The 24,114-nt window shown below is 39.2% G+C and overlaps 1 long non-coding RNA gene across 2 annotated transcripts; it reads right to left on the reverse strand.

Moving 5' to 3' along the window:
• Window positions 1-15,533: 15,533 nt before the first annotated feature.
• Window positions 15,534-20,270, reverse strand: LOC148054541 (uncharacterized). 2 transcript variants are annotated; one of them, XR_015706334.1, is made up of 3 exons: window positions 20,210-20,270; window positions 20,005-20,132; window positions 15,534-15,651 (listed from the first exon to the last, which is right to left on the reverse strand). It is a non-coding gene; the product is annotated as an uncharacterized LOC148054541 (long non-coding RNA). The 2 variants fall into 2 exon arrangements; XR_015706333.1 differs by lacking the exon at window positions 15,534-15,651 and adding an exon at window positions 18,240-18,491.
• Window positions 20,271-24,114: the final 3,844 nt, after the last annotated feature.

Consider the following 24,114-nt stretch of genomic DNA (forward strand, 5'->3'; position numbering starts at 1 on the left):
TAGCAACTGGATAGTTAAAATTAGAGTTTGGCACTGAAGAAACGTAATTCAAAACCCCATATGGAGAAAAGGGCAGTTCGGGAATACCTCCAAGGCATCCAGTGTCTATCTGCTGCCAAAAGGGGCAGACCCACTGCCTTTCCCAGACTGAGCAGTCAAGCCTCTCACTTGCCCCAAGCTGCCATTTACCTGACACTGTGATAAGGCAGTTCATGGAGCCAGCTTGCTAGTAAATTGGAACCATTTCCCTGCAAGACCAGATACGCACCAGTGCCAACACAAGAGAGACAACTGGAACACATGGATTAAAGAAGGGAGCAGAGGTGGGAAACCAGAACTGTCTGGTTTTTGCAGCATCTGGTTCGGTTTAGCTGTTCTGTAATACCACCCTGGAAGCAACAGAGTGTCTAACACTAACAGGAAAGACTAAATGCAGATTAGGAAATCCAAAATCCTAGTACCTCTGCAGAGTTTATGTTCCTGAACTAGCTTTCATCCATATAGCAAGCAGAGGCTAAGGCATTCTCCTAAGAGCTGGCACTTACAAATGCTATTACCAAGAACAGAGCAGGGCTTCTTTTTTTTTTTTTTTTTTAACTCACAGTGAGAGTTATTTATTAGTGAAACCAGGCCTGTAGTATGTGGGAGACCAATATGGAAATCCCTTTTGAGCATGAAGAGGTTCAGACCACATCTTCCATTTTCTAAAATAGTACCCTCTCCATCAGGCCCTATTCAGAGCAGAATAGGAGACCAGCATCTACAGCTTACAATTCGCAGTGCCTAACCTTGCAGGCCCTAATCATGAGCACATGAAAAATCACATTTTCTTCAACTGGCCAGACTAGCAACTATAATACACAAGAAGCCAGTTTGAAAATATTAGCCCATCTAGCTTCAGAGTAATACCACTGAAATGGCAAAATACGAATCCTTTCAAACTCATGCTGTAGAATACATGAAAGTCTAACTCATAACAAAATGCCATTGTATAAAAAATAACCTTCATCTTAGCTGTAATTTTCCTGTCCATAGGTGCTAGAATTACCCACAAAAGAGGTAGTTCAAATAGAGTTAATAAAAAGTGAGCAGGTGTGTACAGCAGCTACCTTTAAAGATTAAAATCCTTTTGTCCATACCAAAGACAGGATCTGTAGCAGAGTCACCTTCCCCCAGATTGTAATGTAGATCTTAAGAGCACAGAAACAGGTTGCTGTAAAACATGGAAGCAATTTGCCTTGGAGCAAAAATGGTAGCCAGTAACGACAGTCCATTTATGCCCCTGTGACTGAAGAGGTGATTAAGTTAAAAAAAAAATAGTTATACCATGGTTAACAGAGACTCTGAGACCTGAACTATACTTTGGGATACTGAAAAAACTATTGCTAGGTTCTTTGAATTATCCTTTCTGTACTCCATTGATATTGCTCCCACAGAGAACAGAGGGAAACAGGCAAGTCCAAATGTTTTATGCTTTTTGCAGTATTCTGTGATCATTGCTCCCAGTACCTAAGCAAAGACATGGCTTAAATGGAATAAGTATTCAAAACTCTCATTTCCAAGTAAGGGGAAGGAACATTAGATATATATTTTTTTCCAAGAACAGAAGTTCAGAGGAAAAAATTAGTTACCTTATATAAAAGAGGAAAAAATTTTGATTGTTCCAATTCTAAATTGCTGACAGCTGATGAATCTGTAAGTATATTTTTAATTAAAATTCTCTGGTGAGATTTCAGGTAAATCCAGAAAGAGGATAGAGGCACTAAAGCCTATGTATCCAGCAAGCCACAAGGGAAGTGGTAGAGGTGCTCTTTTCACCATCCATCATTCCTCTTCAATCAGTGTAAATATGCAGCAAATTCATGAAACCAGAACTGGAGGAGAGGGATGAGCATGACTCTCTAACTGATGGGTAGCAAAGCCATTTTGGAAGGAGAGCTCATGTCTGTGCTCACTGCAGCTAAAGCTTTTATGTATTTTATATTACATAATAATTAGATATAAGCAACGAACCCTAGGTGCAGAGACAAAGAATTTGGAATATCATCAGCCTGGAGAAGGTTCCTTAACTTGAGAGCCTTTCCTACAGTTACACTTGCTTGATCACTCGGGGAATTTTGAATTCTTCTCTAGATGACAGCAGAGTTTCAATGAACAAAACAGAAGAGAGCGATGTGCAACTGCCTGCAGATGATTGCACTTTTTTTGGAGATGGGAGATAGAGTTTTAACGTCTCTCATGCCTCAGCTTGGAGGGACACATGGAATGGGTCTCAGCTGCTAAACACACATCACCTGTGCGTCAAAATACAGTAATTCTCACCTTTGTGAGCATTAAGTGCTTTATTACAAAGCCCTCTGGAATCAGGCCCTCTTGGGAATGGAGGCAGAGGAGAGCTTGATTTCTGGGTTCTGGTTGGGCTGAGGCTGGAGTCATGCAGAGAGCTACACCTGGGCAGTTCTGAGTGCCTCTTCAGGCATGCAGCAGTCCCAGGTGCAAGCATCCTCTTCCAGAAACACAATCTTGTGCTTAGGTGCCTAAATTCTTCCTGAGCCTCACTTCCAGCCCCTAAGTCTCTCTGATCTAGCAGTTTGTCCTACAAGGACAAATGGTCATAAAAAATTTTACCACAAAAAACAAACATAAGTTTATGAAACCAAGAGTTACTATGTAAGTTATTTTTTTAAATAAAAAAAAATCTAAAAATTATAGAATGTTTTTACTTACAAAATCAAATATTCTAAGTCCTGCAGTTGATCCTACAGTTCAGCTAAAATTTGAGCATCTCTGATTGGCTGTGTGCAGCATCCTCCCTCTTCCTCCCCAGAAGAATGAAGATAATCAGGCCTCAGACACAAAATCCAGAGAACATAGAATCTACCAGAAAAAAAAAAAAAAGCTAATTCATATTCTGCCTGAAAAACAGCATAATAAGGCCTTGTGTTCCTTTCTATGGATCAGCATGTTCTCCTATTAAATCTTAATCAAGTGAATACTGGTTCTGTCATAGAAAATGGACTAAAAAAATTACAATTCATAGTAGGGAGATTAGACAGTTAATTTAAAACATTGGAAAATAGTACCTACATCATTTTGAGAGATGTGGTACTGTACAATCCAATATTAAGCATTTTATGCTTTTGCTTTAAAAAATATAAACACCTTCCACTCCTACATGATGTGATTTGGTGTGATTCCTTGTCAGCTTTCAAAATATATTTGCATAGCATGTACCACTGATTTATAGAAGTCTGGTCTGGGGCGTGGTGAACATGATGTCTAGCCTATTTTCTGTATGAATTATAACTGCGAGAGCAGGGAAAATGCTCTCACAGCTCTCATCCAACAATACATAATAAACTTTTAATGCTTTCACTTTCCGTGCAAAAAAAATTGCAGAAGTTTTTAGACTGCCATTATCCACATGGACCTTGGAAATGCTGCCAGATGCAAAAGCTATCTGTCCAGAGACCTTGTGTTTCCACACAGCTGCTCTGAACATACTTTCTTTACTCAGATTTAGAGCACGTAAGAGGTACTGTTGTACGTTCTAGGCTCCCTTGCCTTGTAATAAAGGAATCACACAAAAGGATGGGAAAAATATTTATCCCTCATCCCATTATGAAGTAGCAAAAGCCTAGTGCTGAACATAGACCTTGCTCTCCACTGTTGTCACTGGATGTTGGTATTTTGCTTCCCTAAAGGTACCCCTATTAATGAGGGAAAGAATCAAGTTGCAAATTTGACAGCCCTTTGCAGAAAACTCTCAGCTGGCAGCTCTTTGTGTTTTCAAACAACCACAGTTACACTTGTAGCGTTCTCACTGTCCCAGCCATTCCAGTAGTTGCATAAGGACACAGAGAAAAGTCCCAAGCTGACTCAGGAATTTTTTAGATCAAAGCCAATGTCTCAAACTGCACATGGAAATAAATGGACATTACGCATCATGAAGTACTTTTGTTGTATGCTCTTGGAAGAAAGTAGGCTGCTCATTTCTCCACAGCGCCACTTTCTTTTTCAAGACAACACAGTAAACAATGCATCACATACCAGTATCTAATGTTAGAGTTAGGCACCAACGTCCTCCTCCAAAACAAATATGCATATCTTACTGGGCAGCAGAAACAGAAAAATCCTGCCATGCTTAAGTAAGAGCAGCAAGCAATATGCAATTCTCCATAAATGTGAAGTTTAATCACAGCTGGCAGTCACACATCTTTAAAATGCAGAGGCATTATTTTCCATGCCTTCCAGCAGGTTTTCTCAACGTCATACCATTGCCCCAGTCTAGAGTATTGAACTGCATCCATCTGTTTCCCAGCTCTGTCCTGGTCAAAAACAGGTAATAAGTAAAATGATGAACAGCAACATTAGTATAATATTATATAATGCCTTATGAAGAAACATGAACCACCACTTTCAGTACTGGCCATCTTCTTTAATGAAAAATGGAAGAATAACTGTTTCAGCCACACATACTGCAGTGGTTACTAGAGTCCAAAAATATTTCAGCACAATTAGCTGATGAAACTAGGAGAAAATGTACAAAACTATTGATTAGACAGCTAGGAAAGCAAACATACATGTCGGCATTGCATTCCAGTCAAAAAGTCATTAAGAAACATCAGGTCAGCAATTATCTTCCATTACGCCTCTTTCCTTCCAGGTCAAGTTCTAGTACTGGAGATTTTTTTTCTTCTTGAAGAGTGTAAGATGGGCAAACCATATGCCAAATTTCAAATTGATAGAATTTCATAACATTAAACTGTAAAAAGCTTTCACCTTTCCAAAGCATTGGTATCTAATTAGATGTAGATCACATTAGATCACTTCTAGATTAGATTCCAAAGCATTAAATACTCACAGGTCAGATCAAGTGTAATGATCCACTTGTCTACTTTTTATGAGCTTGGTTATCTATCATTTCAGACTGCAATCCTCTCAATGCACTGCAGAAAAATTTCAAACTTGATTGGCCATGAGCTCATGAGGGCACTCATAGTCCTAAATGCTGATTCTTCCTTGCTTCCAGGTGCCATCTGTGGGTAAATATTTAGTCACATACAACATTCTTCCTTCATGACACTTCTCTACTATGATTTTCCCAAGGACATCGTGTCACAAGATTGTCTTTCTTCAAATCAATCTTCACCTTGAAATTTTGAGAACCCCTGTTTGGTCATTTTTGGTCATCTGTATTGCCACCTAGATTAACAGGGCTCAAACTGAAAGTTGCCCCTCAAAAATGTAAGTAGTCAGAAAACTTCTTGACGATTTGATGTCTACCTAAGGAAAATTATCTTTAATGTTTTAAAGACTTTCTCAGAAAGCATTTAGTCTCTGAGAGGAAATTCTGCAATGATGCACAGCAATTTTCTTTTAGAACTCTGATTGCTCCTTTTCCTCTCCTCTCCTCTCCTCTCCTCTCCTCTCCTCTCCTCTCCTCTCCTCTCCTCTCCTCTCCTCTCCTCTCCTCTCCTCTCCTCTCCTCTCCTCTCCTCTCCTCTCCTCTCCTCTCCTCTCTTGCTTTCTGTTCCATTGAAATTTTGAAGCAGGGAGACTTCCATTCCTGACGACCAACATCTCCTTCAGAAGATAAGTGAATACAAATAAAACACCACAAACAAATATGTGTGTTAGCCAAGTCATAATTCTCAATTCAGTGTTGACAAGCATAAAGATGCAAAATCATTTCAATTCCAACATACTGCATGGAATGTCTTTCCTTGTTTATAGCATACACAAATTTTGAAAAAGATGTATGTAAGTAAAAAGATCAATGCACAAGTCTTATCTTATGGAAGTAGTACTGTGAAAAGGGTATAAAGTCATTCACATGCTTCTACAGAAGATCAGTCTGTCCACCTGGGACCATGATCTCCATGCAGTTTTATTCCCTGGAGGTATAAATAACAGCAGAAGACGCATTCTTTGAAGACAGATGGGATTTTTTGCACACAAAAAGAAAAATAAGCATTCAACCATCAGCAGCAGTAGCAATAAATATTCAGCATTCTAATACCTAATTCCTAAGCATTTATAATCTAAAACACTGTTTTTACCAAGTCTGTTCTAGCATGGTCCCAATTTTTATCATCAACCTCCAATTTAAGACAAACCACAAGAAAACCAAATAATATATTACTTCTGGTATTATATCTTTGTCATTAACAAAAATAATTGTTGTCCTTTGCTGTGCATAAACCCATTTTCTAAATGTTTAAATGTTGAACAAGAGTGATCCCAAATTCTCTATGCTAATTCCTTTTTTTTCCCTCAGAAAACCTCAGTTTAATCTCTATCTTTGCAATCTTCTGATTTAGAGCAGCTCCCAGACAGCCTCCAAAGTAGTTAAAGCAAATGACCTGAGGGCTTGGGGGGACCACTGCAGAAATACTCACCGTGCAATGGTTGCATGATTCTTCCAAAGGACCGTTCTCATGAATGCTTTGCCAGTATGTTTAGATGAACCATAGTGGAATTATTCGGTCTATAATTACACATAAATTCCTACCTTGCTAAGAGGCACATGGTAATCACGATTCTTGAATCATTCTCACACCAGTCCATATCTTTCTAGTGTAATGCCATTAGTTCCACTGAAGTCACGCACATACCCATGGAGTGAAGAGTGTCCTTGGGGGCTGGAGGGCAGCCCAAATTGTGGACTTCTACCTTTCACAGCATACCTCCTATAAAGGAACCAAAGTGTCATGGTTAGGGCTAAGTAATTCTATTTATACACACACGTAACATGCAATGCTAGTACATGCATGTTCTCTCTCTCTCACACACACACATTGCTGCTCTAGAAGAATTTCAGGATTGGAAAGCTGTAAGAAATCAGCCAGAATTTTGTAACAGATGTTAAATCAGAAAGAACTGTATCTACAAAAACATTAATTCTACGAAACCACAAAGTACAAAAGAGGTTTTCCCCCTCTAACCTATAGCAGCCTAAGCAACAAGGAAAGGAGGGGTCACCAGTGTCCCAGGAGGCATTGGACAGAAAAGCCACTGGCAATGGGGGATTACAATTTATAAACTACTATAAAAACGTCTTAGTACCAAATGTCTGTACTTTTCAGGTGGAGCTATCTTTGCAGTGGAAAAAAGGAATGAGAGAATGAACAAATGAATGTATAAATGAACGAAACAAATGGAGACTTCATCAAAATAAGAAGACACAACCAAACTGGAAAAAATGACATCAACTTAGCTTCTTACATTCAGAACTGTATCTTGACATGAAAGTGGGTAGAGAGGAATTAGAGAACTGAACACAGGAAAAGAAAGATGCAACAGAGAATTCATACACAGCAATGTAGAATCCTTCTGTACTCAGTTTGACTTACTTTTGAAGTCAACCCAGAAACTAAACTTGCAGTGCTATTTTCCTCCGCACAGCAGTTACAGTATGATAAAACTCATTTAAATTAAATTAAATTAGGCTCTCATGTTTTATCTTGGAACAGACTTTGGCTGTATAAGTTCCTGGTGAGATGTGATAGTCACTTCATTGCGCCTGAGTGAGCTAAATACTCTTCATATGGAAGTCAGGCTGTTCTTCTATCATAAGGATTTTTCTATTTTTATGTCACAAAATAAAAGAAAACAAAATAAGACAACTTTTTCAGAAAATTTCCCCACTGTAATTTCATTAGAGGAGGGACTGGTGTTTTGATTAATCTAGTTCTTTCTTACAAGTTAACATAGACTCAAACATAAATGTTTGAAACAGAAGTTGTTCAGAGATGCTCATGCATGGCTTTTTATCTTAGCTAAAACTTTGATGAACAGTTTCAAAGCAAGAGGTAAGCTCCAAAGGAGTCAATGCTGGAATGCTTTGGGATGCTGAAGGTCGCTCATTTCTTTAGCATGGAAAGCTGCGTCAGGGAGTCAGAGGTCTGTGAATACAGGGTATTGGAAACCTAACAGTTGTAACAGTACAAGGAAGATATCAAGCTTCTAGATTTTTCTTTCAGTGGGTGAGAAACAACATACATCCAACACACAACAAGCACACTCATTTACGGTGGTGTGCACCTGGGGCCGCGTGTGGGGTAGCATAGCAGGAAGCAACCACAGGACAAGGCAACTTCTGGGAAATGTCTTTTCCTATGATTTATGTCACTGTGTGTTCCAGTGGACGACACCACATTAGTTTCAGTACACCACCACAGCCTCTCACAGTCATGACCCCACAGGCTTGATCGCTGACTGCATCTGGTGCATGGAGTTGCTTAATAGAAGACGATCTGTCTGGCTGCCCTTCAGACATCTGGGCTAGGTGATCACACTGCACAAGAATCTTGTACTCAGTCTATAACCTCAACTGTTCTGTCATTTAATCACCATCTAGTTTCAGATACATCTGGTCCCATATTTAATTTTTTATTATTTCCATCTCAGCTTTCCTATTGTTTCAGTCTTTCAGTTTATTCTTAGATCTCAAACCCTAGTTAGGTAAGTCACAAAACACAATTCTCCATGGCTATATGTTTCTCTGTTCATTACATGTTATGGGTAAAATCTTAATCCAAATGGAGTCAGTGCCAAAATTTATATTGATATCAGTGAGTCTGAGATTTCACTCTCTAGATATTTTGCATATAAGGAGTCATGTCAAGAGAACAATAGTGTTTCACTATCAAGCACTCAGGAAGTCAAATAATTAATAGTTTGACAAGCAGAATTCAAGTTGTTTTAATTTCAGTCCCTTTGTGTATCTGCACTATCACGTGCCCTTTAGCTACAGCAAAGAAGTTCAGTTGGCACAGCTCCTGGTACGCTTCTTGCTCTTCTTCTGCCTCCCACTGCATCTTCTTCACCTGCTTGGGCTCTTGCTCACAGGACAACTCTCCCCTGCCCTCTGTCTCCTACTGTCTGTCCACAGACCTGCTGCTTCCCATGAGAGAAGGAACTGGCTCCTAGAAGTATCCTCCAACTGGCTCCTCACTCTCAGACATGAAAAGCATCCACTGCCCTGAATTCAGGCATGACTAAATCATTTGCCAAAAGTTCTGTGGTGCTATTCTGCCTCTTAAAGTGAAAGGAAATAGGGCACAGTTGAGACACTGCTGGAGCCTCCTGCTCCTCCACCAGCCTTTCTCAGCCTCCCTGCTCACTCCAGCCCTCCTGAAGTTTGACCTCACATAAAAGCTGTCCAAAATCTGTGGGACCAGAAGGACCATGATCAAGAGGAAACGTGACACTATAGCTCTGGGGCTCCCAGCCCTTTTTTGACAAGCAGCACCACTGCTTCTGCCTTCTCCTTTTCTGTGCTCCTGCCTGGTCCATCACATTCACACTTCACTGGACTAAAAATACTGCCTCTCTTTACCCGCTTGATTGCTCTCTTCTCGCAGAGCTGATGCCTTCCTCTGCACTCCCAGCACCACGGCCACAGGGACTGAGCAGCAGGACGGGAAGGCAAGGTATAGAGCTAAGTCATCTCCTCTTCCTCCCCCACGCTGCTTGCCATTACTGGTGGGACATGGAGCAGTAATGCAACATTACACTGAATTTTTAGAGTGCTTTCCTGGTGGGTAGCCAGTTCTGGAGCACAGCAAGGAGGACCAGGTTTCTGGGGATGTTTCTGCCACAAGTTGTCTGTAAAAATGTGCAAACAGGTTTGAGGGCAGAGACTGGACCATGCAACTCCACACCTCCCATAGGAATTAGGCCTGATGATGCTTAGTCTGTGTACCTTGTGTGGTCTTAGGCAGGAGGTGGGTCCCGGTTCTCTCAGGCAGAAAATGTGCAGTAGCAGATATTCAGGAACAAGAAAAACTTACAGGTAAATTTAGATGCTTACGGGCTCTGATCAGGCAGGATTTGTGTAGACTGTTCTACTGACATCTTTTGGCTCTGCAGGTTTCTGCCAAACATGTACAAACTGAGACCTTTCAGAAATACGATCAATCTGGAGTGGCATTGCACTGCATAAGGCCATTCTGGCCACAAATATTGCTTCCTGTCCAATTCCAAACCCTACTCAAAACTTGGGGATGCAAGACCTGGTCAGAAGAAAAGGTTGCCAAAATTCTTTTTAACTTGGCAGAACATCTTTTTATTTTGTCTCATTCTCAGAAATGGCTGAAACTTTAAAGAAAAGGGGGTGGAACAGGGAAAGGGAAGATCCTGTGTGAATCAGGCAGCCAGCGGGAAAATTTTCAGCACAGCATTTAAAATTTGGCAAAAATACAGCAAACAAAGTTTGGATCTTAACCTTGAAAGTATCATATAGTTATATTCACTGGCACTGCTACCAATCCTGCTTAATTTGGCACATCAATATCTTGCCATCAGTGTTAATTATAGTATTCCAAAATCATTATTTGTTCAAACAGGCGCCACTTACTACAAAAAAAAAAGCCACATAAAGGTTTCTTTCTTTCTCCCACGTAATCTCTCCCTCACATTATTACAACAATATGTGATATGAGATGGGTAACACTCAGGCCTAGCTAAGATCTAAACAAGGCAATTCTACACCCGCTATCCCCTGTTGGAATAGTCACTGTTGTTTTAAGAAACCTATTCTCCCAAGAGAAAAAAGCACTTTATCTTTTCAGTATACTCACAATTTCTGCTGCAATTCACTGATCAGTATCACTATTGTTTTCAGCAGTTTATAGGTCTGCTTTCATTGAATCATTTTCTTCTCATAAATCATTTAATCTCTTGCCAAGCTGCAATATCATACTTGGGCTGCACAACATAAAAATAGATGGATGCTTTGCAGCCAGCAAACCAGACGTTTAGAGCTTTATATGCTCTTTCATGAGTAGTCTACAAATAACATAATTTCATCATTTAAAAAATGTTGTTTTTCTCCTTTTAGACCCTCTGCTTTTAAATGCACAAAAAGTTTAATATTGTTAGTTCCTCAAAATTAATTAAAATATAGGCAGATCCACAGATAACATTGTGTGTAAACAAAAGTAACCCAGAAAATCATTTTAAGCAGCACACAGAAATAGAGTCTCTTTAAATATAGGTATTTATCGGGCCCAGTAAGAAATGATCAAAATGCTCGGTAGACTATGTGTCTCCTTGCAGATAGGGTCTGGTATATGTATTTATGAAGACTGTCTGGCCGTTTCTCATGCCTCTATCCAGGAAGAATTTAAAGCTATCTCTCACTGAACAAGTTTAATTATTCCTGAACAAGAAACATCAACATTTTAATGAATTGCATGGTAACCTGTAAAAAGGCACTGTAAAAACACACAGTGCTAAAGACTAATTAGAAATTGTGCTCTCACACTTGGGTTAGCTTTATCAAAACCTATGGCCTTGTAGTGAACACAGAAAAAATATTTAAATAACAAGCATGGCAGAAGGAATGCAATTAGTAAAGTTAGATATACTGAACAAGGCTCAAAGCACATCTGCGGATCCTAAAAACGGTAACTTTATTGTTTGCATTATTTTCAGTGGTATGCACAAAATAATGCTGAAAATCTTAAAATATTGCACTCTATAATCTACATGTTGCCATTTCTTCCTCAGAAAACAGTAAGCTATAAGGACCACTATCCTTGTTGAGAGACAGATACATCATACAGAAAATATCTTGTACTTTAGTAAAGGCAAATTTAGATTTTGCATTGGAAGATTATCAGCATTAGAAGGTCTTTATTAAAATAAGCACAACAATACTTAGCTTTAAATAAAATGAAATCCCAGGAAGTGTCTTAAAATTATCACATACAGTGGAACCTCACTATTCTGACCATTTGGGACCTTTTCACCATTCGGACGATGGAAAGTTTCTGTTGCCGAAATGTGATTGCCACTAGCATAAGTCTATGTTCTTCAAACTCTAACAATTTTTTTAACAGAATGTAAGAATTTTGACTTAAGATAAAATATAAAAAGCAATAACTTTAAAATCCAGGTACTAAACGCATAAAAGCATGGGACCAGAACAGCAGCGGAGGCAGCACTAAGCTAATGCTCAGATGCCATTCAGAATGCAGTTTCCACGGCGCATTCTAAAAAACAAAAGGAATTTCTCTCTTGCAGTTATGTAGTGTGGACAGGCATTAGAACAAGAAAGAAGTAGCATATTTAAGAGGCAAACAGAGCCCACATCAGTGTATTTTAGCTTTCTCTGCACTGATCTCCCCAGAGTCCACAGCATTATTCATGAAAACAGGACCTGACTTCTTTTGGTTTTGACCTGATGCTCAAGTCATTACCCTACGCTTCCTGTAGCCATCTCTCCATTTTGAACTGCCTTTGCAGAAGTTTTAATTAGCTGTTAGACTGCGTGTTTTAGCCTTTCTGCATCCACCAATTATACTGGTCACGACAGTGTTTGTGCTATGTATGCACTGGTCACCGTACTTAACGGATTTCTTTTTCGTAAAACAGAATTTCAATAATTTCCTTTTTTAAAACAAATATGCAAGATTGACTCACCAAACCTGTAGCCCTTATTTTTTTACCACAGTTTCAATGCTTTCAGGATTTAGAAATAAATCCATCAGTTGCTTCCTGACTGAAATATAATTAAATCTGGATCTATTAAGACTGCTTTTGTGCTGCATTAAAAACAGTATAACAAAGACACAGAGTTTACACAGTTAGAATTCACAAATCTTGTGACAAGACCTTAGTTGAAAAATTAAATGATGATAAGTTATATTATTAAAGATTTTTTAAATGTTTGTGTATTCCAAAAGCAGGACAAATTTTTCAGCTCTATTGGTACTCAACCATATGCATGTGTTTTCTCTTGTCCTTTCAAGCGTGTGTTTAGAAATGTGTATATGTGTATTTGTAGGCTTGTGTCCACAAATAAAAATGAAGATGTAAGCAAAATACTTTCACAGCTATATCTAAAAGTCTAGGACAAGTAAATGCACAAGATAATCCTCAATGGACTAAACAGATGAGAACCCAGGATCCCAGGTAGAGATGGCAGATCAGACTCTCTGTTTGCTAATGCTTTTGTTCCACTGAATCACAAGCCACTGTGTTAACATTTTTTTTAAAGAGGGAAGAAAGCAACGTGGTGCCTCATTACCGATTCTGATACAGAATCAGGAACCTGATTCTGTTCTCATTTGGAGATAAAAGCCATTTTTGGGTAAATCATGCATAACTCTCCTGAAGTCAATAGATTTAAAACAGTGTAAAACTGGGGTGAGGGAGAAGACTTATATCTCTCAGCTGCATAAGAAAACCATTTCCATGATATATTCCATAAACTTGTAGGAAGCCTACATAAAATTTTCCATTTAGGCGATTTCCTGTAGCATAGCTAATTACTGTCATCTAACTAAGGGGAAACATGTAATTGCAATATGACTCACTAAAACATTAAAGTACTCAACAGAAGATATAGTTTGCATAAACAATCTCAGCAGCAAATTAATCTTTGAACAATACTGTTCTCTAAATATTTATTTCAATATTTTGCAAAGAGATATTTAAAAACAGCAAAACTGCTTTATGGTTAAGGTTCAAGATCAGGAGAATGCGTGATGACTTCTTTTCTTAATGTTGCTGCAAAGTTGACGCAGTAGGCACAGGATTATAAGCACAAGGTTTTCTACAATAATGTCTCCTGGATACTTTAATGTCTGTTTCTGGGCAGGCTGAGATGTGTCTTAATTTTGATAAGGCTGAGACCAGGCACTTCTTCTATGCTGTTCATGGGATGACTTGGTGAACATTCTTGACCACAACTGCCAAGTCAGCACAAGGTTACAGACACATACTTCAGTGGGTTGAACACACTCTTGGGATGTGGACCACCTACCTAGACTTTTTCTCCGTATCATGAAGAGAACTTAAGTGCACAGCTCCAGGATGAAGTTCTTCTCTGTGTAGGGTAAAAGTGTAGGAGGACATCACTCTAAAGCCTGTCGATAAGTGTTCAGTTTTTCTTAAAGGTTAAGTCACCTCTCTCAGTTGAAATTCCCTCAGAGCAGCACACGGACTTTTCTAGATTTACTTGTGGCACTCTCAGCTATTCCAGCTGTATCCAGTCTTTTCCCTGCAAGCCTTGCCTACCTTACATGCCTAGGCTTCCTGGCTGTAAAAGTACTACTGTTGTTGTGGGGTGTGTGGGGAGCATAGGAGCACAAGTCTGCAGAGCCTATTACGTGGCAAAGCACTTAAAAAGTTTGATGATAGTTAGATAGATACAGTCAGAATATTACTTAAGTCCACAGACCAAAATTCCTTTCAATACTGGAAGGGAATATATTTGCCCTTTAGAGCTGTTGGATTCATTTTGATGCAGTGCACAGACTTTGGGAATTAAAAGTGTTACCACAGCTCTGTCACAATATGAAATTCAATAGTTGCATATAATCTGTCAGTTCTGGTACTGAAGCCTGCTTATTGTCGACTACCATTAAAAATCCTTTGTTCTCTATCAAAGACACAGACAGCGAAGGGGGGAAATGAAAGCACTAGCAACTGAAAGTATTAACCATTAATTATGTGCTTTCTTTTTAGTTGCCTTTTAGAGGGCAGTGGTTGTTCTATTTGAGGGGCAAAAAAGAAAAGTTACAGCTATTGAAATCTAATTTTTTGTTGTGACAATAAACCAAAACAAGCATGTACCAAACAGGACAGAAAAGCTAAGATAACCTGCAGCTTTTCATTCAGGTATTGATTGGTTTTCAATGCTGAAGCACCTGGTCTTATGAACCTTCCTTCAATATTAGATTGCTCTTCTGATAGAAGTTCCTGTCTGCAGCCTCTTCCTGATATTTGAAGAAAAATGCTGCTTTCTGACTACTTTCTGAGCTGCCCATGCCTCATCCATCTTCTGGATGAGGACCAGAGGCACCCAGCTTTGCGTCATGCTTTATACTAAAGCTCTAACCATAAGCCATCACTGTTGTCCTCCCCTGCCTTCTCGTATCAGTGTCCAGAAGGACACAAGCAACTCAGACAAAGCCAGGTAAAGATAAAACTCAAAAAGAGTTTCAGTTAGTAGAAGACTGTCCTACATGTTCTTGGGTTAAAGGGCAGTCTACTAGTGCAAGTGGCCAAACACACATATAACTTTTGTCTTAAGCAGGGGGCTAAAAAGATGTTTGTGAACTCCTTGAATCAGTATCAAAAAAGGCCCGGCAAAGGAAGGAACTTCTGAAACTGCGCTGCATTTGGCCAAAGAGGGGATGCATCTTTCCTTCATTACACCACCCTGTGAAGTCGAGCTGGGACAACTGAACTGCACCCTTTCCAACACGGTAGATGATAGATACTTCTTTTCTAGCATAACTGGTGAAGCAGAAGAGGAAAGATTCTTGAGGCGCTGCTTTAATATCATGTTGCTGGAGGCTTCTGTTTTTCTGTGTTCAATGACATGCCAGATACATGTCATTGGACACTTAAACTTACAGTTGTGGCTAAGAAGACTAGACTGCTCTGCTGTCCACCTTTGCTCTGCTGCATCTACTCAGGTTTGCATCAGGCCGAGGCTGGGCTGCTCTAGCACGGCCCTCACAAGCCTTGCAGATGAGGGGATCTAACTTACCCGCTATTCTTGCAACATGCCCTGGACATCACTTGATGCTGATTCTCTCTAACTAGTACTTGCTTATTCATGTAGTTCTTGTATTCTTGTTTAATATTTAGATCTGTATTGTTTCCAAAGCATAACTTGACCTCTGTAGGCTGACATTCAGAAAGAAAAAAAAAAAATTGAACACAAATTTAATACTCTAATCAGTGTTTAAAATATTTGTAAAGTATAATTCCAGTAGCCCAATATACTGATACATGCCTCTTTTTTTTTTTTTCCATTAAAAGAGCTTTTTTTGGTACTGAAAACTGTTTCCTTCTAACCCCATGCAGATTTGTTCATTATAGATAAACTAGTGATTATGCTTTGTTCTCTAGAATTACAAACACAGGAATGTTTAGCCTGATTTATAGATATACTTTGAAGCCACAACTATTTTTCATGTATGAAAATAAGTAACAGAAAAAATTTTAAAAAGCACCAATTTCTCAAGCATTCCTACAATTTTATTATTAAAATTAACATATCATATTAAATATAACCATAAAAATGAATATTTACATACAAGTAGGAAAAAGAGTTTCAAATTCCACAGCCTTGGGAAGATTTTGGTAGAAACAGAACATAACTCCAAATAGAAAAAAGCATCAGCACAATAACCATTTCTTGCTACTAAATTGACTTATATTTTTCTCACACTGATCCAAGAAGTGTGGGGGACAGCAGCTGTCATCTTTGCATCTGCTAAGATGGCCATGAATTTTAATGGCTTTCCTAATGTGATTAAACACTGCAGACCTCTAGCACAAAAGTATCAGTTTTCTATTTTTTTTCCTGAATATCCTTGTCCTTTGAATAGAGGAATATAAAGGGCACTGGGAAATGACCAGGGATCAGCTCCTAAGATTACTGGTTAACTGTCCAATAAAATTTAGAAAACAATATGAAGCGTTGTATTCTATTCTCCTTGCTTATGAAAATGGGATCAAATTGATGCTTTCCTGGGAAAGAATGGCAAAACTGAACCTCAAACACATATATTGTAATAAGAAAATGTTTCCTTTATTATAGGACCTTCCCGTCTCTCTAGCTTATACATATTTTACTTTACTTACATTACCCTTTCCACCTCAGCATTTCCCAAGTGGACCTGCATGCTGTGAGCACAAAATAGTAACAACTCTAAATGGCAACAATCAACATCCATTTTGTACTGGCCAAATGACTACAGCTTACACAGGGCAGTGAAGAATAGGCCTCATTTTATATTACACATAATTAAACCCTTCCCAAAGTTTCTGGAGTGAAAACAAACACAACATTGCTTACTAATAGACAGCGATCTCTTTTGGCTGTAGCCTCTCTGTTCAAACCTAGTCTTTCCACAGACACTAAAAGCACAATGCCCAGTTCATGCCTGTTATTTTTGTTTCAGTGCAACTCCAGTAATTCAGCCCATAAGAGTGGAATTACACTGGATGTTGCTGATGTAAAGTGAATAGAGCCTGTTATTTTACGTCTGATAAAATACAGCGGGTTGTTCCAGTTGCTTTGTGTCACTGTGATGACACACATCATTAGGGAACCCTACTTAACTGGTAGCTGATGTCTGTTTTGTCTTCCCAAAGTGGGAGTTTCCATGGATGTAACATCTTTCATCCAGCAATATCCTTGGGAACTCAACAGGCATCTCCCCGGCTGCTCTGTGCAAACTATACTCAATGGAAGTATTTGAGGAAGAACAACTTTGGCCTGGACAGTTACCATCTAATTGCCACTGAAGTCAGAGAATACATCAAAAAGGAAGCAGCTCTGGTATTAAAGGACAGCTTTTCCTTGCAACTTTTGTTAAGAAGCAGGAAGTGATACCAAAAATGGAATTTCCATTAAACTGTGTCATTTGCATCCAGACTGAGGTTGCTCAGGATGTTGGATATGCATGACATTTGCAGACCCTTCAAACTGCCGGTTTAGAAATCGTTGGCATGGAGAAATAACAAAAATATAAAACTGAATCAGCTATTTTCATTTGTTTGTTGTTTAAAATTTGAAAGGCATTGCTAGGCTTACAGTGATTGAGCTCCTTAGTTATTTCTAAATAAAAAGGCATAGATGGAAAAACACTGTAAAGCAATAACCTGCAGCTAAGTTGTCCTTAATGTACTCATTTTCTCTCTTTTGTAACAGTTCACATACTGTGACTGACTCAACATCCTATTCTAATATAAATACACTTTATCACTTGTAGCCAATAATGCAGTTTTGGATAAAAATCCCATAACACCAAAATAGCAATTTTTTAAAAAGTAGATTTGAAAAAGTAGAATCAGTCTCAGCCTGCCTTAATTTTTTTTTTTTTAAATTTGACTAACAGTACTTCATATAATTTCCAGGACTTTCAATATACAACTCATTCACATTCATATATAAAGCTGGATATTCCAAACCTTTAAAAATCTTTATAAATAATTTCTGGCAAAACATCAATAAAATGAAAGCCTGAAACTACACTCCCAAGTGAGATTTTAGGATGCTAAAATATTCTCCACAGCACTGAACATTTTAATACATTTTAACAGTCTCTGGATTTCAAAACAGCAGAAAAAGGGCAAAGGTTCAAACTTCAGATCAGAAGAATGATTTTATTTATACGATAAAAATAATTTTTATTATTAAAACTTTCCCAAAAATCACATCAAAAGTGACTTGGAGGTCTTCCAGGACTTCAAGCCTTTGCAAAATATTTTTAATAGATGAGCGGGTGCACTGAGAAAGTACTGCAAAGTTTGTTTTAAATCTGTTCACATGATGAAACCTCCTGCTTATCCCAGTTTTCTTCTGAAGAGTGAAGGATGCTGATATCCCAGATGAGAGATGACAGTGCATAAAACAATATGGACTGCACTGCCATTGCTCTGTTCCTCTGTTTCACATGCTTGTCCCAGTAATACAGTCATATTCTTCATTTCACCTTCTCTGTTGGACCTGTTCTCTTTCTCATAGAATCATAGAATTGTTAGGGTTAGAAAAGACCCTTAAGATCATCGAGTCCAACCATTAACCTAACACTGCCAAGTCCATCACTAAACCATGTCCCTAAGCACCACATCTACCTGTCTTTTAAATACCTCCAGGGATGGGGACTCAACCACTTCCCTGGGCAGCCTGTTCCAATGCTTGACCACCCTCTCGGTGAAGACGTTTCTCCTGATATCCAGCATAAACCTCCTCTTGTCCTACCGCTTGTTACTTGGGAGAAGAGACGGACCCCCACCTCGCTACAACCTCCTTTCAGGTAGTTGTCGAGAGCAATAAGGTCTCCCCTCAGCCTCCTCTTCTCCAGGCTAAACAACCCCAGCTCCCTCAGCCGCTCCTCATAACACTTGTGCTCTAGACCCTTCACCAGCTTCATTGCCCTTCTTTGGACACGCTCCAGCACCTCGATGTCCTTCTTGTAGTGAGGGGCCCAAAACTGAACACAGTACTCGAGGTGCGGCCTCACCAGTGCCGAGTACAGGGGCACTATCACCTCCCTGGTCCTGCTGGCCACACTATTCCTGATACAGGCCAGGATGCCATTGGCCCTCTTGGCCACCTGAGCACACTGCTGGCTCATGTTCAGCTGGCTGTCAACCAACACCCCTCCCTTTCTGTCTAACACTGTTCTTTTTTTATAGTCCTCATGCCATAGGGCATCTTAAGAAACTGTAAATGTTGGCCAAGGACAGTGATCCAGAATACTATTCGTACCTTCCCTCAGCAGCTCTGAGGCTTATGGGCTAAGCCTAGAAACTTTACTCCCTGCTGCTGCTGCAGGTATCAGGGGAGTGGAGACACTGGACAGACCACTCACCCTGCCGCCCATCCCCAAGGCAGCAGGACTCTCCCTGCAGCTACCCAGGGAATGAGGAGTGGGGCAGACAAACCCAAATTAAGCTCTTTGGCCTCATGGGGTTTGAAGCCCACACACTACTGAGTGCTGTCTCCACAGGGCTACATGTAATCTGTACAAAGGAACATTCTCCATCTTCTTGTTGAAGCTGGATACTGCATACCAAGAGTGAAGATTGCATGACTCAAATACAAATTCAAGATGTAAGACTGAGAAAAACATATAAAACAAGCAACCTAGAGCATTGCTAACAGGATATAGAAGATCCAGCTCTAAATCCATGCTCCTAATCAAGGTTTTTTATGTACACTGCCTCAACTGACATTTTCGTGTGCCATTTAGGGAATACAGTATTTCAGGCAGAACAAACATTCCCAGGAGCCACAGGCAGAATAGATCTAACTTCAGTCACTGGGCAAGTTTCCCAGATCCTCCATGGATATATCTGGACCTAGTTCTAGACATAAGTGGGTGAAAATTTCTGAAGTGAGTAGGAAAATTCACATTGTATCCACTAGGGAAAAACATTACCTGAAGGAAGTAATGCGCTTAGATGAGTACAGGTTTCTACTAACTCAGATGTAAGGAAGCAAAAAAAAAAATTAGTTCTTACCCCCATGTAAATCTACAGAAGGCTTGATGCAATCTTGCACTCAGTATTTACGCAACTGATATCAGTAGCCACATCTGTTCTGGCATTGCATGATGGTTGGTGGCTGTGATCTTACACATGATAGCAATCTATACAAAAAAGTTTTGAATTATTGTTGGTATTGGTTGAGAATTGATAGAACAAGCCAGAAAATCCAATGACTTACCTGTAAATAGGTTAAAGTCATCCTCACTGTCTGCAAGTACAGGTGTTTCTCTTCATTTGCATGGTGAGATTAAGACCAGGAGGGCTATTAAATTGAAAAAAAAAAAAAAAAAATCCAAATTGGCTTCATGGTAGCAAGAAAATGGATAGAAATTGGAAGAGGAGCTCTTTTCAGTACCAGAGCAGGTGAAACCATTTCTTGTAACCACTAATTTAGGAAGCCTGATAAGACATATATGGGATGCTGAACCTTGACATATAAGAAAATTGTTCCTATAACACGTTCAGTCTGCAGTTTCCCATCGTGTATTAAATTCAGTGTCAGACATAACAGTTAACACTTGGAATTTGTCTCATGCTTACCAAGCAATCTTTCAGACCAGTGTAAAATTGCCCCCATTGGATAGAAGCATTTTTTAATAAAAATGAAATGTGATCACTTTTCCTAAAAAAGTATATGTTAAGATTGTTATTGTACTAACCTACTCTTCTGGATTTTTTTAATCCGTTTTTGCAACTGTATCTGTAAGATCAAAGGCATTTTGGAAGAGTAATAACTTTTTAAAAATTTTATTATTTTATGTGTTTAGATGTGTGTGAATTTAATATACTTTGCATGTGTGCATTTACGTATGCCCATATGCATGCATATGTCTGTGTGTAATATAAAAAAGCCTATGGCAAAAGAATATTCAGGTTGCAATTTCAGGTATTCAGAAATTAGAAAATGCTAGAATGAAAGCTGCTAGTGCACCATCATTGGCTCCTTTACCCAGAAGTAAGAGTACAATAGATACTTTTTCACTTTTTAAATGTCATTTCTGCAGCTCCCAAAGCATCACAATGCTCTACACAGGCACATACACATATCTAGTAATTCCACTCATGCATATGCCAACACTTCATTGTCAGCCTCTCAGAAAACACACACACACAAATGATACAATTGTATCATCATTATTATTATTATTATTATTATTATTATTATTATTATTATTATTATTATTATTATTATTATTGAACCATTTCATACATTCATCTTCCATTCCACATTCATACTCTTATTTGAATAGGTGTTACCATTTTCTGTTTCAAACATGGATAGCCATTTCGAATATAGGAATTAGGAGGAATTAGGAATTATTCCTGCATCAAGTTTCCTTCTCACTTTCTACCTATCCTTTGATAGTCTCCCCAGTTCATAGCTTAGAGGTGAAACCCCTCTTTTGCCATAGTGGTATATATTACAAAAATCACAGGTCCGAAGCAGCCAGTCTGGGTGATTGGCTTTATAGCACTCTAACATATGAAGTGCTCTGTCCTCCAGGCATCTTGCTTACCTTGAACTCTTTCTCCTTCTTGCACTAAGGGAATTGCAACAGCATCCAGTTACCGCTAATACACAGGTGTGTTGTACATCCTCCTGACTTTAACATCATTTGTTGGGTTTATTATGATACCTAAGACCAAGTGAATTTGAATCTGCTTTGTTCTAGACAAAATACAAACAAAATAACTAATAGACCCTACTGCAAAGAGCTTACACTAAAAATAGACACAGGAAAAGGGAACGTATGTACCACCTGGGAGGCAATTGCTTGAGCAACTACTTTATGCTGGGAGCTACCTAATCACATCAGACAAGCAAGAATGGATAAAACACAATTTCTTCAGGTTACTGTTGCTGTGCTTCTCTCTCTTCAGAGACATAGCTCCAATGTTACAGTGCTGTGTGCTACAGGAATCCCTAAAAAGACTTTCCAAGAAACCATCTAATGCCATGATGCATTCAGTGATGAGACTGTGATCCACAGTCTCCTGGGAATCTTCCATCCTGGCAAACCAACCCTGGGCCACCAGGGTTATTGGGCGGTGGCGCTGCATCTCAGTGGTGGATCGAACTAAAGACCACTTCACTGAAAACCTGTCTTGTGATACACATAGGAATTAATAATTTCAACAAATGTGGACAAACAAGGTCATAGGATAACTCGGATTAGAAGATGCCTCAGGAGGTCTATAGTCCAGCCTTCTGCTCAAAGCAGGGTAACTTGTAAGCTCAGACCAGGTTGCTCAAGGATTTATCCAGCTGGTTCTTGACAAGCTCCAAAGGCCAAGGTAGTACAACCTTTCTAAGCAGCCTGTTCCAGTGCCCAACTGTCTTCATGGGAAAAAAATGTACCTTATACCCAGTCAGAACCTCTCTTGTTTCAGTTTATGTTCCTTGTCTCTTGTCCTCCTGCCATGCACTGCTTTGAAGAGTCTGGCTGCATCTTCTTGATACCTTCCCCACAGGTACTGGCAGGATGCTGTTAGGTGCCCCCAAAGCCATCTCTCCTCCAGACCAAAGGAGCCCCCTTCCCTCACCTTCTCCTCACAGGGCAGGTGCTCCAGCCACTGACTGTCCTGGTGGCCTTCTGCTGAACTCGTGCTACTTTATCAGGGTCCTTGTATTGGGGAGCCCAACACTGGATGCAGTATCTAGATGTGGTCTAACAAGTACCGAGTAAGCCTACGTTAGGCTTTACAGAGACATTATATAACAAAGGTTGAAAATGTTTTCACATATGCTCCCTGATTTACAAAAGAAACCGTAAGCTAAGTAGATATGATGCCGTTACTTGGAACTGAGTTTGCCTTGAACCCAGAGATTATAATCACATCGTGGCAATTAGTATTGACTCTGAATTGACTCTTCACAAGACTCAGAAGCTTGTGTCCTCTGCAGCCAAATTCCCGATTACTAAAGCTGTGTGAACCCTAACTTAAACCTAACTAGTGTGGGTCCTCAGAGAAATGTAGCTGTTACAGAACAACATTCAGCACAGGTTTGCCCCTGTGCTACTTACTGTCTTGGGCGAGCACTACAATCTGAGACAGATGTTGCTGCAAGTGTACCCAAGCCAGCTGAGTCAAGACAATTTAGTGTTGATATATTCCACTTTCATGATGGGAAGCATTTGCAAATGAAGCAGTACTTTACCAGGACTGTTAAAAGGCAAATAAAGTTGAAGAGAAAGACTGTAACTTCTGCATTTTAATAATATTGTCCTGGCTGGAAGTCTGTGCACAGAGAAGAAATGGTTTGGATTGCTAATGTGATTCTGTGTAATAGAAGCCTCTAAAATAACCTTTATGTAAGTGATACTACATTTTTGAGGGTAAAGGATAACATTGCAAAATGAGAAACCTAAAATTAGGTGTAACATTTAATGAATAATGGATTTCTGGAAATTATTAGAGTGTATCTGTGGAACGTAGAGCTTCTACTTCTTATATTTAGGCAGGACAAAAAAAGAGGCTGTCTTCGGTTCTTCAAACAACTTTTTGAATGACACTCCAGAAATCAAATAAAAAGGGAATAACTACCTCCTTTATTAGCATTTCCACCACAATATTATCTGCTGTGGTTATCAGTAGTCCATAAAAACACCCAGGAAAAAGAACAAAACTTTTAATTAATAGGAGAAAAGTAATCTAGTTATTGCTATATCTGTCTAAGTATTGCTAGCTAACTTGAGATTTTCTGTCACTCATCGCTATAGCACTGCATTTCAGTTCTGATCTGGACTTCCCATTGTAATGTGTATGTAGCCAGCGTACTTGTTTGGTTAGATTTCAGTTGAGCAGCAACAAAATATTCGTCTTAAAAAAACCCAGAAAAAGTATATCAACTTCAGTAGTCATCCAAGTACATGAATGGCTAATTCATGGAAGAGTATTTTATACTACTTTCAGAATAAGCACTGTATGCTCCATTATTTTTTGGCAATCAGGCTGGAGATAAGTGTAACCAGGTTTCCTGGCACAATCACAGATGATGAGAAGGGCTCTTAAAGTAAACAGAACTGAACAAGCCCTCTTCTGGTTACCACTACCAGTGTGGGAGTTCATGGCCGTTCTCTA

Source organism: Nipponia nippon, unplaced genomic scaffold (assembly GCF_047370975.1).
Source record: "Nipponia nippon isolate SJK-2023a ecotype South Korea unplaced genomic scaffold, ASM4737097v1 scaffold_3, whole genome shotgun sequence".
In the NCBI taxonomy this organism is placed as follows: domain Eukaryota; kingdom Metazoa; phylum Chordata; class Aves; order Pelecaniformes; family Threskiornithidae; genus Nipponia; species Nipponia nippon.